Consider the following 14,891-nt stretch of genomic DNA (forward strand, 5'->3'; position numbering starts at 1 on the left):
ATGCATCACAGAGTGACAGCTGTCACAAATATGACAACAATTTAGTTTTATTTCAGCAAACTGGTTTGTGAAAAGATCTCTGGTAGATTTAACTCATCACTTTCTCCTCTCATCCTGTGCATCCTAAACATTCTCTTTCATTTCACCTGTGACTGTATTTAAGACTGACAGCTCCTCAACTTCTCTGTCAGATTGTTGTGCCTTAGCTCAGGAGCCAGCAGTTCGTAAAAGGGAAATGGCGGATACTTGTAAAGCGCTTTTCTACCTTCCCAGAAGGCCCAAAGTACTTGTGGAATGATTACTAAGTTCATTATACTTTTATACATTTTGATTATTGAAGAATATATAACCCATAGAACTGGATCAGGATTATTGTCAGCAGATCATGCATGCCATACATGTGAGAGGCCCCACTGAAGTTTGGGACAAACTATGAGGGGCCATATAAGACATTATTTATTCTGAACCATTCACATTCATACATTCTTGCTCTCACAGTCATATATACTCTCTTTCGCATACATATATTCTCTTACGCATCCATATATTCTCTCTCTCACATTCATACATTCTTGCTCTCACAGTCATATATACTCTCTTTCGCATACATATATTCTCACTTGCACATCCATATATTCTCTCTCTCGCATGCATATATATTACTTTACACATACATACATTCTCACTCTCATTGTCACTCTTAAAAAAGAATGTATGTATGTGAAAGACAAGTATATATGTACGTGTGAGGAAGAGTTTATATGTGTGTGTGAGAGAGGAGTATGCATGAAACGGAAGTGACTTTGCATGAAAAGGAAGGCACTTTGCATGAAACGGAAGGCAGATGATTTCTCGTGCTCTGATTGGACGAGAGGCCGCCACCTCCCATTTTGAACACACTCTAAACCCTATCACTTGTACTGACTCATAACTATTAAGGTTACACAACTTAAATGTCATTTTGTAGTTGATTCAACTATAAAGTATTAAGCTCTATCAAGATTTTTTCAAATTTAACTTAACAGTGCTAAATATTTTAAAGCTTATTTGTATCTAGCACTCAAAAATTTTAAGATCCCTGAAGTAGCGTCATAACGTCATCACGTACTGGTGGGAGGGTCTTTCGTTTTCTCTACGTTAGCTCAGGTGGCCATGTTGGATTTGCCGAACGCGAGTATGCGACGTTTGAAATTGAAAGTCGAGCATTTTATTTTTCTGCAAAGCGTTGCGATTTCGTCCCGCTTCAAGACGCCCCAACCTCGGGTTTTTTTTTCCATCCGCCTCATCGCTGATGGTGCCGTCTTGTCTTCAGCCCTGATTTAACTTGGTAAGTTAAGTATCGTTCATGGTTTATTTTGAATGAATGCTTTAAAATGCTCTTATACAACCGTAAATGTGGTTTACTGTTGTTTAAACATATGTGTGTTATGATTGTTTTAGAGATTAATGTGGAAATGTATACATGATTAGTTTGTCATAGCAGAAGTATGGCGAGCCAAACCCAAAATGCATTTCTGCCCGTAAGTTACGACAGTGATGAGTTTTTTTTTTTTTCAGAGGTAGAAATGATCTGTTATGCTGCAATCACACTAAACGTGATCCGCGTGTGAAATTCGCGTTGGAGGCTTCTGTCTGTGGCTAAAGTTTGCTGCTGGACATTTGTCCAAAAATGTCACTCGAAGCCTCTAACGGTTGTGTGGGAGGAGCTACCGCCAAAAGTTTTAAGCCTGGTTGCTACATGGAAGCATTGGGTTTTGAATGCAGTTTTAAGCTTTTATAAATCACTGATCTCCATTATAAAAAAGGTTTTTGTAAAAATAAATGAATCAACGTGCTCGTGTTGTGTTCAAGTTCAGGTACCGAACTACAGAGTGTTCAGTGTTTCACCTCCAGGTAGACGCCAAGGCCAGCCAGGTAACTTGTCTCAGTTATTTGTCTAGAGCTATTTAAAAAAAAACAAAAAATGCAATAGGTTGTGTAGTGCAATAAATGTTTTTTTGATCAGAATATAATTGAAACATTTTTTAACATTGAAAAATCTCTTTTGGACTTTTTCAGATACTGAACTTCAGAAAGTTCACCAGAAAGTCACCATTTCACCAGAAAAGAGGTGTCAGTGGGTGAGTTTTATACTTATTTAATACATTCATCCTGAACTATTACCATTATTAGATTTATACGGCAGCATGGAAACATTTATGCACATTTTAACTTAGCCAAAGGTCTAAATAGAGTTGAAATTATTTACAATTTAACTAAACATATTTAGATTGCAGGCTGAAGGTGGCACAATGGAATGGAGGTGCAAGTTGTGTTCTGCTACTTTGGCACTATGCAGTACTACATATAATACTGCAGTACTACATAGCCAATATTCCAAAGTGTTTCCACTGCCATGTATGTGGAGACACTTTGGAATATTGTCATGTCTTTATGACAGTATATTACAATAATAAAATGATGTTGCATTAGCACCATTCCATCATTTGAAACCATGAAAACTCATCTGTCAAGATCTGAAATGGATTTATGTAGAGTAGATGCAGTCAGAGGAAATTGTGCAGTTTTTACATGTTTGTGTAACTTAAAGCTGCCCTTTTCTGAGACTAAGTCCACCAAAACAGACAGGAACTGGCCAGCTTGGTTAGGATTTATGACCTCCAGGTGAATTTCTAATGTGCATAATTCAAAAACGGATAACAAATCATTTGTAAACAGCTGTAAGAAGCCAAGGTGTAACTTGCCTTAAAAATGACTTTGGGTCTTTGACCTGAAGTGGATCATGCCATGAACACTGTATTGTCCTCTCACTAGAAATAGACATCTAGAAAAGGTATCATTTTATTATTTCTTAAAGTTCCTTCAATAAATATTGGAAGTGTTTGCTCTGCATTTGCTTCAATGGTAATGGATATTTCTTTTTATTCTTTTAGGACCAGCGTGACGTGAACATGAGACGGGCACTTGTCCTCCATGCACTTCCTGTTTATCTGCATGAAGATGCCTCCAACTTCTTCAAGACCTGTACAGTAAGTGCACACGACTCCCTGTCAATGTTTTTCACTAATCCTTTAATATTGATTGAGATTTTATTGAGTGACATAATAAATAGGGCAATTGTTTGTAGTTTGTAAACTGAGTGATATTTTTAAATGGTTTTAAAAATGAGACGGAAGATGAAAGGCGAACATCAGGGACTCCTGATTGGAAGGAGTGGGAACATTTTCATTTACCTTTTTCTGCTCCTGATCCATCATTATTTGAATAAAGAAAAATGAAGCTTTAGTCTTAAATTATTTTATAAATGTCCTCCTTCAGAAAAATGCTAAAGAACTTTTTAAAAACACAATTTTAATTGGAGTTGGTCCTTAAAACATCACAGCCAGTTGATTAAAAGCTAACAGAATGTTAGCATGAAAAGATTCCCATTGACAGATGGCAGGAATGTCAGTTTTGGACATTAGTGTGATGAATATCTTTGAGGGTCTGAACTCATCTGTGTTTTTTGTTTTGTATTTTCCAGAATACCAGACCTCACAGACACTTCTGTGGGTATCTTCTCAGTTGTCGTGGTGATGCTCCTGATGCTGCCGTCAGTGGTCCCACTAGGGTTGTGCCGATGGACGATATCATGGTCCATCGTGATGGGTGACTGACATCCCGATGGAGAGACCACCATCGTGATGCCACGCCCCCGCCACGTTGCGCGTCGACACCATAAGCCGCGGTTACATGTACAAAATATCCTGATGGGATCAATGGTCGGATTAGAATCCAACCGTGTACATGGGCCCAGAAAAATGTTTTCAGAATATAAAAACGTTCACTAAGGTCACAATTTCGGTCGGAATACATCATTCGCACACGCGCAGTATTCGCACATGCGCAGTTTGAAAACCGGAAGAGGATACAACTTCCGCCGAGCGGCTTTTTTTCCAAACTTTATTGAAGGTAACAATTCAATACAAAACGATAACAGCGCCGAGCGGCTATATGCATTGACATGTCAGCTCGGTAAAATACGAGACGATCTTCTAAACGTGCTTTTAATAATGTTACGGTTATTATGAAACACCTGTTCGCTCATCATTTGAATTTTAATCCGTGTGGTCAGTGCTTTTTCTGAACGTAGCCAGGATTAGCAGTATGCTAACACGGGCTAACAACATTAGCTTTGGGTGGCGCTGCATCCTGTGAATAACATCAGCCTTTATTTAGTCGGGACACGACTGGAAACACAAATCCACGTGATTGAATGTTTTCTAAGGACTGAGCGACATTTCTGCTTTGAAGCTCAAACCGCTGTGTGTGCTGACGATCCGAACTGTGCTCAGACACACGTTTAGACCCGGTTCTGAGTTTGATAGCTCGTACCCCTAGAGCTGCGGGACGGATCGCAGTCTTAAATCTCCCACACGAGCCTCATGTACCCCCCCCCCTTCCCATCAAACATAAAGTGTAAATCCGCCCTCCGCCGGTCCACTCCGCCAGTTAAGTGCGGGAGCGGACCACTTCTTTTCTATTTTGCTTGTTACTTTTTCTGTAAAAGTCACTTCCCTCAGTTTATACTGGATCATCGCGGATTAACCATTAGTTGGGAAATAAAAGGAAAAAAGCAAAATAACGAATAGCAGTTATATAAGAACGAAAAATGTAAAAATACCCCCCCCCCCCCCCCCCCCGACGATGTCATCGTCCATCCCGATGGTTGACAGCAAACATCGTCAACGGCCAAATTAGGGGACATCGCCCAACCCTAGGTCCCACACATCTGGCTGACTGATCTCTTCTAACTCTTCGGGGACATCTATGCTCTGGACCTACAGCACCCCAAAAAACTTGAACCAACTCTTTTTGTCAATATGTTGTGTGGCACTCCTATAATGCAGTTTTATTGTACTTATTGTTTCTTCATCCTCTTGATATTTGTGCTTTTTTTTTTAAAGAGCAATTAAAAAAAGTGTATTAAGCAATCACTATTGTGTGGCCTTCACGTTTGTTGGTTTTTATCAATGTTAGCCTTTAAAATGTAGTGGGGCAGTATCAATATCTCTGTTTAGAATACATTTTAAGCTGAAGAATTTTAAATATTTTCAATGCTACACATTTAATGAGTTAAAGAATTTATAAAGCATTTGAGTGAATTTTACATATTTTATGAGTTGAGTAATATAAAAATATAGTTAGTTAAAGCGTTTTTTAGTTGGAAAATATTAAAAACTTTAAGTAAATAATCTCTCTTTTATAAGTTGAGGAATCTTAATATTTTTTATATGAAATAATAAAAATGTAAGCCAACTGACAATATGAATTTTAATAAATGTTTTAATAAAAAGTTTTAATAATATAACTTAACTGTTGCGTAATCTGTTACACAATAATTTTTAAGTTCAGTCAACTCGCTAGGGATTACAGTGCAGACGCTAACATGAACCAGCAAGAAATCCCAAATTAACAGACTTGTGGTGTGGAAAGGTATGCTTTTCAGCTAGCAGTAATAATCAAAGTATCCGTTCTCTGTTTCAAAATGAGATTGCCACAAAACCGTATGTTATCTCAGATTGGAACAGCTTTGGATGTAGAATTCAGTGGGAAAAGGTTTGGACCCTGCCACAAAAGTATTTCATCACCAATAAAATCAGAGAAATTTCTTTCAAAATTCTTCACAAATTTTATCCAGTGAAACATTTCTTTACTAAGTTTAAAAAAGATCTGGACATAAACTGTTCATTGTCATTCCTCACCAGAAACTGTGCCTCATCTTATTTGGTTTTGCTATTTCACTCAACTATTTTGGAAAGATGTGATACATTTTATAAGAACTCATCTATGTGAAGATTATAGATTATTTTACGAGCATATTATTTTTGGATATTTTACACAAGGAAGACTTAATGCAGAAAAAATATATGTAGTTAATTTACTTATAATTATGGCTAAATACTTTATACACAAATGTAAATATGCCAACAAAAAAAACGTGTTTTATGTTTTTCAGAAAGAAATGGTTTTGTATGTGAACACTATTAAATCTTCCACTAACAAAAAAGCTGTCAGAACAGTTGAAACATGGTCTCTCCTGAAACTTTAAAAGATTCCTTTGCCTTATTATTTTTGTTTTCTTTTTGCATAACCTGTTTTACATGGTTATCATTATATTTTTTTTGTTCATTCTCATGGCGAACGTGAAGATTGTATATTGCACACAGTGGAGTTTTGTGTTTGGTATTTTGTATGTGCAAGATATTGTTAATAAAGTTTATTTTTTTTAAAAAAACGAACCGGCAAGAAGTAGCCACGGGGGTCCTGCAGCCATCGGAACCTTAACAAATATTTCATCTCCACCTCACCGTTGCCTTTTTTAAGAAATGACAGCTGGTTTTCCCACATTTATATGTAGTTAGGGATCGAAAACAAGAGGAATTTGTTTTAATGTAAATGCGTGTTCCGGCGTCTACAGGAAGTGTCGCCCATAATTCATGCAAAGGCTCATGGGGGCTAGGAATAAGGTGGATACGGATTTTCTGTTTCGGTGGCACTTCTATTACCATTATTGGTATTTGAGACATTCCTTTGTGTCTCTAGAGATGCAGACAGATTTGTGACCACTTGAGGTGAAGATAAAATATTTCTTAAGGTTCCGATGGCCTTCTTATTGGTTCATGTTAGCGTCTGTTCAAAATGGGAGGTGGCGGCCTCTCGTCCAATCAGAGCATGAGAAATCATCTGCCATCCGTTTCATGCAAAGTGCCTTCCTTTTCATTCAAAGTGCCTTCCTTTTCATGCAAAGTCACTTCCGTTTCATGCATACTCCTCTCTCACACACACATATAAACTCTTCCTCACACGTACATATATACTTGTCTTTCACATACATACATTCTTTTTTAAGAGTGACAATGAGAGTGAGAATGTATGTATGTGTAAAGTAATATATATGCATGCGAGAGAGAGAATATATGGATGTGCAAGTGAGAATATATGTATGCGAAAGAGAGTATATATGACTGTGAGAGCAAGAATGTATGAATGTGAGAGAGAGAATATATGGATGCGTAAGAGAATATATGTATGCGAAAGAGAGTATATATGACTGTGAGAGCAAGAATGTATGAATGTGAGAGAGAGAATATATGGATGCGTAAGAGAATATATGTATGCGAAAGAGTATATATGACTGTGAGAGCAAGAATGTATGAATGTGAATGGTTCAGAATAAATAATGTCTTATACGGCCCCTCATAACAAACTTCAGTGGGGAGTTTGCTGTAAGCCGTGTTTTAATAATGGGCATTCAGGGAAATTGATTGAGCCCGGACATCTGTATTAGAAATATTGTTAGGGTAATAAATCTTTGGTTTGAATCGGAAACTCCCCATCTGTGCAGTTTCATTCCAACAGAATCTCCACGCTTCATCTTTTCATTTACCTCTTTCTTTGTATACATGAACATTGTGTGTTGTAATAATTACTGCAAGCGGAACCGGCATGCACCACCATATAAGGACATGGAAGTGCTAAAGGCTGTCTCTGTTTTTTGTCTGTGATGAATTGCTCATTGAACAGAAAATAAAAATGTGTAGGGATGCAGACCCAAATGTCATTCACTCCAGAAAGTGTTGGTCTCTTAATCTCATACTTGTACAGACAGACACAGAGCCATATGACTTGTATGACTTGATTTACACATGTTAATCTGTTAGATAATAATAGAGGCAGAGCACTTCTTTCCTGCTATCCACCTGGCTCTCCCTTTTCAAAGGTAGGCAACTGTATGTAGACTCTTGTGTGATTTTTCTTTTCCCACTGCACATTAGATTTTTGGTGTACTTAACTATCCAAATCTGGGAAGGCCTTACGTGGTTATAGGTTGGCCGTGGCGCCAACCTATAACCACCGGAGGCAATGTGGAGTTTTTCATCTTTCCCAAGGACACTTTAACACATGGGCAGGTTTGGCAGGAATCGAACAACCAACCTACCCTTGGCATCATGGATGGCATCATGGATGTGCAGCGGTGTGTATTGCAAAAGGCAATCCCCTTCTGGTGTGCCTTCGGTGAACTGATCCCCGATCTGTTGTGGCGTCACTTTCCTGGTGATGTCATTTCTGTTGTGGCTTTCCTTTTATTTGCAGCTGTTTTCGTAGATGCATCGCTTTTTTTGTGTTTGCATCACTTTTTTTCTTTTTTGCTTTGATAGCGGTTATTATTTGCAGCATTTATTATTTATTCGCATTTTTTGCTCCTTTTATTTATTCATTTTTTTGCTGCAATGGCGGTTCTCGGCCACCGTAGGTCACAGTCACAGGTCTCACAAATATGATGCTCCAAAACCTGGTGGAACCTGCTCTTTCCCACAAATCCAACCACAATTCTCGAGGTTCAAAACTGGCGAGATAAGTATACCCGTCTAACCCCTCCCCCCCACCTCATCACCACCACCATCATCCCCAGGTGTGGTTTGTGAAATGAACACCCTTCACATTGACATGAAAGTGTGATTCCATGAGGTCCACCTTGAAGCTGATATCATTTAATGAAATCCTTCATGCATGACGATGCTTCCTCTCATGCTGCAAGGAATACTTCTGCATCGTTGGCTGCTATGGGTAGAAAAGCTGATAACCTGATGGTGTGGCCTCCATCCTCCCCTGACCTCAACCGTATTGAGGACCTTGGGAGCAACCTCAAGCAAAGGATCTCTGAGGGTGGGAGACAGTTCACATCCAAACAGCAGCTCAGGAAAACGTGCACAATTTCCTCTGAACTGTCTTCATGAAGGAATTGTTCCTTTTCACCGCTGCTGAGGGAAAAACATTTCCACCGAGCTGCATTTATTGCTGTAACGTTTTGATTTAAGGTTTAATTTCATCTCATTTCTCTCTGCATGAAGGTGCAGAAACATTAATTTGGTTTTCTTGCCAGATTCTCCCCTTCATAAATCAGGGAAGTGGGATCTAAAGCCTGAAGGTTAACATTGAAATTTAAACTTTCATTTGCCAGCAGAGATTTAAAAGTTTTAAACCAGAATGAGCAGAAAAAAGCACTTGTATCTTTCGTCAGGCAGTTTCACAGCCTTGTCTTCCTTCCCACCCTCGTCTGCTTCTTCTTCCTCCTCCTCCTGCAGCTCCACTGATCTCCCTTTAGTCTTTTTCCTTCATCCACAGAGAATCATTAGAGCTCAGATATGATGGCTGAGATACATCAGAGGCAATCTGTACCTCTACTTGGTGACACTACGTTTCTTTCAAGTCTTCCTTAGCTTTTTGAAATCTCATTAACCCTTGACATTTACATTTTCTCTTCATCCTGGAATACCAAACAGCTATGGCTCTCCTGGTTTCTCTGTCACCTTCTGTAGGTGGGAGTGTGGGTCGTAGAAGCTGGCAAAAACTTGTTATTTTGACATGAATAACTGCAATCATTTTCACTCAGCATTCATGTAGATGTTTTTCTCATTTTAGAGGTTCATTGAACCATAAAATATTCATCTGTAGCGAGTTCAATGCTTACATGTTACACGTATCTCATTAAATGTTGGAATACAGAGTCTTATCACTTCTGACCATGTCATAAAAACTGTTTAATCCTGTTTTTCTTTAAAAAAGTATTAATATAACAGCACATCACGTGACAATTAAGTTATTATATATTTATGGTCATAAATTCTCCATAAGGAGTTTTTCTATCCATCTATCCATTTTCTAATCCCCCCTCTCTTGTATAGGCTCACGGGTTGCTGGAGCCCATCCTACCTCCTTTTGGGTGAAGGTGGGGTTTACCCTGCATTGTTCTTCAGGGCCACACAGAGACACACAAGTACATTTCCACCTATGAAGCCTGCTTTTGGACTGTGGGAGGAAGCCAGATAAAACCCACACAAGCACTAGCAGATTGTGCAAACTCCACACAGAAAGGATTTGAACCAAGAAATGCTCATTGTAATATGACAGTCTTAACTTATGCTGCATTTTTCATTACTGTATCTGTCCCTCTATCTATCCATTATTCTTTCCAGTCATTTCATATATCTAAACGGTGTATTAATTGATTGCCCAATTACACTTCTATGAATAATTTATAATCCGTCCTTTTACTGAACGCTGCAACTACAGTCTGGCAGAAGTAAAGTGGTTTGTCAAAAATGAAATACGGTGCCTTGCAAAAGTTATCGGCCCCCTTGAACTTTTCAACCTTTGGCACATTTCAGGCTGCAAATATAAAATATAAAACTGTAATTTGTTTTATAACAAGTGGGACACAATCATAAAGTGGAATGAAATTTATTGGATATTTCAAACTTGTTTAACAATAAAAAAACTGGAATGTTGGGCGTGCAAATTATTCAGCCCCTTTCCCGTCAGTCCAGCAAACTCTCTCCAGATGTTCAGTGAGGATCTCTGACTGATATTGACCTAAATGACTAATGATGATAAATAGAATCCGCCTGTATGTAATCAAGTCTCTGTATAAATGCACCTGCTCTGTGATAGTCTCAGAGTTCCGTTTAATGCGCATAGATCATCATAAAGAAGAAGGAACACACCAGGCAGGTCTGAGATACTGTTGTGGAGAAGTTTCAAGCTGGACTTTGATACAAAAAAATTACCCAGGCTTTAAACATCCCATGGGATGTAAAGCTCCTGGCAAGGAACACTGTGCAAGTGAAAACATTAAAATGGAAGGGGAATCAGACCACAGCAAATCTACAAAGACCCGGCCGTCCGTCTAAACTATCAGCTCAAACAAGGAGAACACTGATCAAGAGATGCAGCCAAGAGGCCCATGATCACTGGATGAACTGCAGATATCTACAGCTGAGGTGGAAGAGTCTGTCCATAGGACAACAGTCGTATTCTGCACAATTCTGGCCTTTATGGAAGAGTGGCAAGAAGAAAGCCATTTCTTAAAAGATATATATAAAAAGTGTCGTTTAAAGTTTGCCACAAGCCACCTGGGAGACACGCCAAACGGGTAGAAGAAAATGCTCTGGTCAGATGAAACTAAAATCGAACATTTTGACAACAATTTAAAACATTATGTTTGGCGTAAAAGCAACACAGCTCATCACCCTGAACACACTATCCCCACTGTCAAACAGGGTGGTGGCAGCATCATGGTTTGAGCCTGCTTTTCTTCAGCAGGGACAGGGAGGATGGTTAGAATTGATGGGACGATGGATGGAGCCAAAGATGGGACCATTCTGGAAGAAAACTTGATGGATTCTACAAAAGACCTTAGACTGAGACGTAGATATGTCTTCCAACAAGACAATGATCCAAAACATAAAGTAAAATCTACAATGAAATGGTTCACAAATAAACATATCCAGGTGTTAGAATGGCCAAGTCAAAGTCCAGACCTGAATCCAATCGAATCTGTGGAAAGAACTGAAAACTGCCATTAACCACGCTCTCTTGACGAAGATCTCCCAGGTGGACACGCGTGGATGCAAAACCTGGAAGCGGATCAACAGGCAAGGTAAGTACAAGCCAGAACGTGAACTTAACCAGAACGACATGAAGGTCAAACAAGCACGGAGGTAGGTAATGAACTGGCGATGAATGCTGGGCTGGATCTCCTTATGAAGGCGGTGAGGTGATGAGCTGAGTGTCCACAGCTGGTTCCAATCTTCGGGTGCAATGAGAGAGGGGAGGGGGAGCAGAACTGCCAGAGGCACCCATGAGAACAGTAATAAATATCAAAGGTAACTTGCTAGTTAATTTATGAAAATAAAGTCATCTTACCAACCCTATAGACCTATGATGATATCAAATTTTGTGTGCCTTTATTTGTGGACAGTTTTGGTAAACAAAAAAAATGTAGTAAAAGGGACTGAGCCACAGCAGGTTTTAGATAAATGAAAGCAAAAAAACTTTTGAAAACATAAATTCAAAGGGACACTATCTTCTGTTATCCCCGGAACTCAAAATAATTATGCGAGTCCTTGTTTTTCCCCCTACACATAAGCAGAAAGCATTTGTTTGGAGCTGCAGTTTTACATGTTTCACTGCGTGTGAGTGGAAGTTGTTTTACATGTGCTTTTATGAAACACCTATAACAGGAGGAGTAACCAGCCAATCAAAACCTCTGCTCCGCTGGATGCCTGAGCAAGTGAGGGTGCAGTATTACCAGATGGCTGATCTTTGAAGGTATGCAAACACCTCTTTGATTGATATGGCGGCTGTGGAGCAGTGGAAGGCCGGTCGACCCATAATCATAATATTGCAGGTTCGATTCCCGGCTTGCACGCCCATGTGTCAAAGTGTCCTTGGGCAAGACACTGAACCCCACCTTGCCTCTGGTGGTAGGTTGGCTGTCACCAGTGTGTGAATGTGTGTATGCATGGGTGAATGGGACTGTGACTGTAAAGCGCTGTGGGCCTTCGAGTAAGGTAGAAAAGTGCTTTATAAGTATACGCCATTTACCATACGCCATTAAGTGGATCTGTAAACCTGGATAGTGGTAAAGAAGAGATTCACTTCAATTCAATTTTATTTATATAGTCCAATATCTACAACAATAGTCATCTCAATGGGCTTCACACTGGTAATTGTGTTATAAACAGATGGCAGATCCTCTGATCCCTATGTCCTGCTCTAATCGTTGGAGTAAAATACTGTGATCGATAGTGTCAAAGGCTGCACTGAGATCTAACAGGACCAGAACAGAGAGTACTCCCTTTTCTGACACCAATAATAATTCATTAGAGACTCTAATTAGTGCAGTTGCAATGCTGTGGTGAGGTCTAAACCCTGACTGAAAATCTTCAAAGTGGCTATTGTCCTGTAAGTGGCGGTAAAGCTGCTTAACTACAACTCTTTTTAGGATTTTTGAAATACAGGGAAGGTTTGATATTGGTCTATAGTTGGCCAGGTTGCTAGGATCTAAATTGGGCTTTTTTCAGAAGAGGTTTAACAACTGCATATTTAAAAGATTGTGGCACATAACCTGTTTCCAGAGAGGTATTTATTATGGTAAGTATGGATTCATTAATTAGGGGGAAGGTGTCATGGTTTGGATTTCTTTGTATTGGTTTTTCCTTTCTACCTTGTTCTGTCATGTTTGAGTTCTGTTTCCTGTTTTATTTTGAAAGGTTTCCTGTTTTGTCATGCTTTTGAGTTTTCTTTCCTTAGTCCCAATCTGTCCTGATCTTGTCCACCTGTGTCTTGTCAGTGCTGTTTGCATTTAAGTCTTGTCTCATCCTTCCTCTTGTACTGGTCCATTAACGTCTCTTCCCTGGCTGTCATGTCCATGTCTGTCTTCTGCCATGTTTTCAAGTTTTGCCCACAGTGAGTTTGTTTTGTTACCCTGCTCTGCAGCGCCTTTTGTTAAATAAACCCCTTGCCCTGGAACCGTGTGCCTCCGTCTCTGCATTTTGGGTCCTTCACGCTCACCAGCCCCCCCAACCTGACAAAAGGTTTCTTTAAAAAGCTTAGTGGGAATTGGGTCTAAGAGACAAGTTGAGGTTTTGGTGGATAAAATAATTGATGTTATTTCCGCTTGATCCACAGCAGTGAAGCAGTCTAATGTTACACTTCTACTGCTCAGCTCAGCAAGCTTTCACTTCTACCGCTTCAGGCTGCTCTGGGCTGATAGTAGGAATAACTTGATTCAACATATGTCTAATATTTGAGATTTTTCTATCAAAAAATGTAAGAAAATGAACAGAGCTGAGAGTAACAGGAAAATGTGGTTCTACTGATCTCTGACTGCAGGTTAATCTGGCAATTGTTCAAAAAAGAAATCTTGGATTATTTTCAGTCTCTTCTATTAAGGTTGAACAGTACTGGGTTCTAGCTCTACATTGAGCTTTTTTTAAAATGTTATTTAAGAGGCTATGTTTCCAGGTATTGCTCTGGACCAGACCGACGTTGTTTTCTTTTTAACTCACGGGTTTCTTGTTTAAGAGAATGTGTTTCAGCATTAAATCACGGTGCAACTCGGTTTTGTCTAACAAACTTAGGTTTCAGGGGGCAACAACATCGAGTGTACGCCTGAGCGCTTGGAAGGCATCATTAACAAACTGGTCATTTATACTAGAAATGAAGCTATGGGAGCTGGTCTCAGAGTAGGTCAGAAAAATCTGCTGATGTGAGGGCTCAGTTCTTGAACTTTCTTTTTTCATTTTTCTTTCTGCTTTGAGTTGTCATTCCTCTCTCTTTCTGACTATCTCTCAGCCTATTTCACCCTCCCTTCATCCCTCCCTTCTCTCTGTCAGCTAATCAATGAGCATGCAGCCTCAGGGGAAGAGACTTCGGCTGCATGGATTTCCAATCAGACTGTCAACCCAGTGAGGGATGGCAGCATCAGAGTGTGCCGGGGAGTACAAAATGTACTATGTGTGCATACATCTACTGTGAACTCACACTTCAGCGGTTTCAGTGTCAGAGTAGCTAATTGTGTAACCTAGTTGTAATTTTTTTCATGATAAACACGTGCATTAATGCCAAACTCAAGTCTGGAATTGGCTGATGTTTATTTAAACTGGGCATCTGCTCTTTTTATTGAAGTCTACAGCTAAAGCCTGAAAATGACTTTATTAAAGTGTCAGGAAACTCGACCTGGGACGATGGCAGGTGAGGCAGTGCCACCTGCATGAATTTTGCGCATTTTCAATGTATGAAATGTCGGCCTTTAGTGATTCATGCGTGATTAACGTAATTATGCGTGTTTCTTGTGTTCGGCATTAATCGATGTGCGCAGATGTCCCTTGAGGATTTCAGCCGATGAGTCTTCACGTGAATTCAGTATAGAGTTGTTCAATATTTTTGGTCAGTTAAAAATCATGCAGTTTTTTTACATATTTTACCATTTATATATACAGTTATTATCTAAATCTTATGCAATTGTAAGCGATTTTAGCAAGAACCACACGCAAATTTGTGTC

This window comes from Oryzias latipes, chromosome 5 (genome assembly GCF_002234675.1).
Source record: "Oryzias latipes chromosome 5, ASM223467v1".
Taxonomy (NCBI): domain Eukaryota; kingdom Metazoa; phylum Chordata; class Actinopteri; order Beloniformes; family Adrianichthyidae; genus Oryzias; species Oryzias latipes.